Genomic DNA, 5392 nt, shown 5'->3' with positions numbered 1-5392 from the left:
GGTGTTGTTATTTCAAGTTTAATTCTGTTATTATTGTAATATAAATAATATTATAAGTTACTGGTTATTCCAATATATATAAGGATATTTAAATATACAAATGAGTATTTATTAAATACAATTAACAAAAAAAAAAAAAAACAATTTTCTTTGCATGAGTTTTAAAACTATTAAATAATTTCTTTATTTATCTGTTGATATTTATTATAATACAATAATTTATAATCAGATATTAAATATTTATATGATAAGTGATGAGAGTAAAGTTTTTTTTCTCATTAAATATTTCAGAAAAAAATATTAAAATAGTAATGACTGTACATGAGTTTAAAAAATTTTATATACGTCATTTTATAATTCTCGTGAATTACTGCAGACGATCTATATGTCCTGTATTCTTCATGTTCGCGACCGGTTTCCACCTACGACTCGTACGGACTCACTCGTGCATGTGAATAGTACACATAGATTTGTAGCCATTGACTTTCGTTAGATCCCATACATCCCTCCGAGTAATATAGACAATATAGATTAGACTGGGCCAAAAAAATCGACTATTTGTTTTTTTCGATAGTGTGAAAATATTACTCCTGATGACCAAAAGAAATTATTGTGCAAATTTGAGTCCTTAATATTGATATTAATTTTGATATGAAGAACTCCTTCGAAAGTTATTCATGGTTGAAGTTGAGTCAAAACGACTTCAATAACTTTGAATAACTTTTAAAGAAGTGAATTTAGCAAAAATTGTTAAAAGACCTTTTTTGTAGATCATTAAATTTCCTTCAAGAATATGTATCTTGACTAAAAAAAATTTTAATATTTCTAGTAGGCACAAAAATCCAAAATAGAAACAAAGAATTTAAAAAACAAATCAATTTTTAAGGCACGGTTAGAAGGAAACGGCTTGTTTTACGTCAATTTACTAAGAGAGATTTTTTGTAGGGAATTCAATTTCCTTTAAGAATATACATTGCTTAAATTTTTCAGATAGATGATTTACGAGTTTTGGGTAAAAAATGAAATTTTTGTCAAAACACTAATAGTCGTAAGGATATACCTCTTAAAATCAATATTAAGGGCTCAAACTTCCAATACTATACTAAAGAGTTTTGGTCTTTAAAAATGGAATTATAACTGTTTCGCAAGGATCTCAATCGATGAAAGATTATGAATGATTATTATAACTCAGTCAAATTTTAATCCAACACTGAGTAAAAAATTTTCTCTTGACAACTAAATTTTAGGGTAATTGTTGACAATAGCGACTCCACGCATTTTCCAAAGTTCCAAGTGCTCACACATCAAAGATCTATAATTAAACTTTTTCCACGTGTTCTGCTACACGGCGGAAAGAATTTTCTGTATGTATTCATGTCTTTAACACAAGATATTTATCCGGGCCTTGTAACTAAAGTGTGCAAAATTGATAAAAAATGACACAAATTATGCTAATTTTCCAAAATAAATTTAATAAATTTCTAATAAATACAAATAATTAATTTTATTAATCCCGTAAGATGGACGGTGGCGATAGAAAGATCTAACTAAGAGTTAAAAATATTTTTTGAGCTCTTGTATAGTGAAAATTGGCATATTTCTGTTATTTCAATACACTAACGGTGTACAACAGCTCACCTAGCACTTGGTTGCAAGTAGTTTGGACGGTATCCGCCTTCCTTTGCTAGTATAGTGTCTGGCTGAAGCCCGCAACACAGTTTCACGCCGGCTCGTACTAGTAAGAGATGTAGTCTAAGGCAAGAGTGCGTTAACATAGCCTTACTGACGAGTCCGTTAACGTACTCAGGACAAAACTACAGAAATTATGGCAAATAGGCATATATCTTAAGTTTTGGTGGTTGACTTAAGAGTCAATACATAGAATTAAAAGAAAAATATGTCAAATGGTGCAGTGTAGCACGGAACAGAAAAATTTCAAACTAAATATGTAAATCAAACAAATTTTATACCTTTGGTATACACGTACTATTCATTAATGCTTAAATAACACCTAAATAAGCAAGTACATCTTTAATCCGCCGACAAATGCCAGAGAATGAAACAAGTCTCTTGGCAATTTGAATAATTTTGGTTTTTTGCTTGATATAAACAGGTGGAGCCGCGATTCTAAACAGTTACCAATTTTAGTAATGAAGACAACAAAATGATTTGATTGCCCATTGTCAATCATATATTTGGTTGTTTTAACTCAATATTTTATCATCCACCAACAAAATAAATTATTAGAAACTATAAAATATTTAGTAAAGATAATCACGCGTTTAGTAGCACGGATAAAATCAAATTGATTACCTGTAGAATTTAATAAAACGCGCCGATTGTCACCTCAAACGTCAAAATCGGTTAATTAGATCAAAAGCTATCGGTGTTGAAAAGTCAAAAAAATAACATTTTATGTTGTTTTTTCTAGAGAAATCATAATCAGGAGACACGGTAGTATCTCGCGCCAAGTACACGTTCAAATCAAACACATGTATATGTGTGAAGTGTCATGGCGCGAGCCTGCCGTGTCTCTATACCGTAGACCGAACGGTATTTAGCTCCAATTTTTAAAAACTTTTCTAAAAAACAAAATTTTTAGATATAATGTACTAAAACGTGTCTAAAATCATATAAACTTTTCCTCTTTATGGTCTCTTTTGATCATCATATAATGTCATCTAACTTGTTCTTTAGTTTAAATCATATTATCAACAAAAATTTGAAAAAACACAGTTTTTAATATTTTTCTCGGATATTTTATCGTATATTATTGCTCTGACATGACTCAAAACTTATTTAAATCTTGATTTTGATCACTGACAGTGATTTCTGCCTCAATACGTTTATTTTATTGAACATAATCAGGAATTAAAATTTAGAAACCGTTCTTTATTAATGATTTTCGATTCTTAAATTTTCAAACTTTAGCATAGAAAGTAACTTGATAGAGCTTGAAAAGCTCATAAAAAATCAAGTGCATGCAATAGGATTTTCGAGCTCGAGGAGGGGGCTAATCGACACCCAGATTTTTTTTTTCATTTTTAGACTTGAGCTAAGCTTTTTTAATAAATTCCTTAGAAAAAAAAAATAGTTTAACTTTAGGTCACAAAATTTTCGAATTCCTAAAGCTCAAAGGGCGCATAATTAAAGACATAGGTCCTTTTAGCTTTTGGAAATCTATGTTTGATTTTCAAGCGTAGAAAATGTTTACTAATCAATTGGCGATGAAAAAAAAATTAATGCGCCTTCTTAGCTTTGCAGAGCTAAAAGGGCCCATACACTGGTATGCGCCCTTTTACTTTTTGGCACACGATAATAGATTACATAAAATTAATCGAGAGACATTACTATGAAGGGTAAAAGAGGTAAAAGATACATCTACCCCCATTGGCGCTACGCACATACAGACTCGAGCTCGACAATTGCTATAACACGGTTGTCATCCTGAGCTTTTGGCAGCCGTGACGCTCATAAGCATTACAACGCTGGCATCGATAATTTAATATTTTTTAAGTAATTATCGAAATTTAAATTTACTGGGTATGGGTTGCAATTTAAATCTGGTCACAAGTATCTGCAGTAAGACACGTAGAAAAAGATACTAGCACCTATCGATTTTGAGAGCAGACTTGCTCAAGAATTTTAAAAAATTGTTATATGGGCCGATGAAAAAATCATTTTATGTCACGCAAACTCTTAGTGCTAAGCTCTTACGATCATCCTTTGCGCATAATAACCATTTGCTATCTACTTCCAAGATAACTTTCAGTCTGTCGCCTTCGTTAAAAGATAAGTGACCATTATCTGACGGAAGCCGATGAGTTAGAGTGCGTACTTTTCTGAAATAACATTTTTTGAAATCACATTAATTATATTTTAGTCGTAAACAATTTAATTTACTTTACTGGATATTTTGATTGAGTATTAGCTTCTGAAGCAGATGGAGTATTTGGTCTTGGAAGAGATGTTGAAACAATTCTGCGCTGAAATCAATTTTTTTTTTTTAGAGGTAAAATTTATAAGGTAGTGATGAACTCGGGCGCGTTAAATGTGTTCTTGGAGTGACATTATGATCTTGGTCAACACGACTAGTGCGTCTAGATGATTCTTTAAGTTTTGAATCTGTTGGTTTTTTCGGCAAAATTTTATTTGATGCACTGGGAATTGATTTTTTAACAGGTATACCAGTAACAGTTTTATTTTTCGTACCAGATAGACTATTTGTTGGTTGTTTTATTGGTGATGTCAATAGCCGAGGAATTTTAGATTTAGTAACACCAGTAGGAGTCCTAAGTGGTGATGATGGTAAAGTGTTGTATTATTAGTTTCTCTACCACGTGTGTCATCTTTACCAACCATTGATTCCCATTTTTCTTGTAATCATTTAAATTTCAATCCACCTGCACCAGTATAATCTTGATTTTCATCACCATCATCATCATCATTATCATCAGCGTTTTTAGCAGTTGATGTTCTGGTTATATTTTTACGATTACTAGCACGATTTAACGGCGAATACTCTAAGCTATCAGTATAATCTTCAGAATCATCACAAGTTAATTTATCCAATACAGGAAACATTCTAGATCCAATATATCGGCTTCGCCTCGGCCAACAATTACATGCGATCTGAGACATTTCTTACTTTACTTCCCTAGTTGTGTAATATACTATTTCTACCTGGGTAGGCAACGGCGATGGGAGTAGTTCGGGGTTCTCGCCACTAGACGGCGCCTACCACTTGTAGTGTCCCTGGTAAGAAATTTATTTCAGAAGTTATATATTCCAGTCATACGACAGTTCATTCAAATATAAAATTAGAACAGAATAAAAGTTAGAGATACTACAAATATAATCTTCTAATCGTGATAACTAAAATAATTGTTCACTTGATCACAAATGTATAGTTTACTTGACTTATGCACTAGATTTGTATCAATTGTACACTCATGCCATAAATTGAAGGAACAGAAAAATTTTAGACATTTTTTAGTGGTTCTTGCAAAGCTGTTATTTTGTGGAAAATAATCGTATCGAGATTTAAAAAAATCATTTTGTAGCTCGAAATCTCTAGTTTCGACGCATTTTAATTAAATTTTTTTTAGACCTTCAGCCATTGCGCAAACATGAAAAATACTGCGAGACAAAAATTTTCTAAATTTTTTCTTTTCTTTGAGAGAGTCCGCGGGCTGCGGAAAAATTTTTTTAGCTCAACCAATGCATAGGTCGCTTAGCAAATTTAATCAGCTTTAATTTGTATTTTTTTTTTTTAGATTCGTACGACAACTTGTCACTGAGATATCAGCCTTCAAACGAAAAATAATCCTTTTGGGTTTGATCATCGATATTTCAGGTACCAATGATCACACATTAAACTTGAGGGCGGCGT

The sequence above is a fragment of the Microplitis mediator genome, chromosome 5 (assembly GCF_029852145.1).
Source record: "Microplitis mediator isolate UGA2020A chromosome 5, iyMicMedi2.1, whole genome shotgun sequence".
Lineage (NCBI taxonomy): Eukaryota > Metazoa > Arthropoda > Insecta > Hymenoptera > Braconidae > Microplitis > Microplitis mediator.
Note: the sequence above shows the minus strand (reverse complement) of the source record.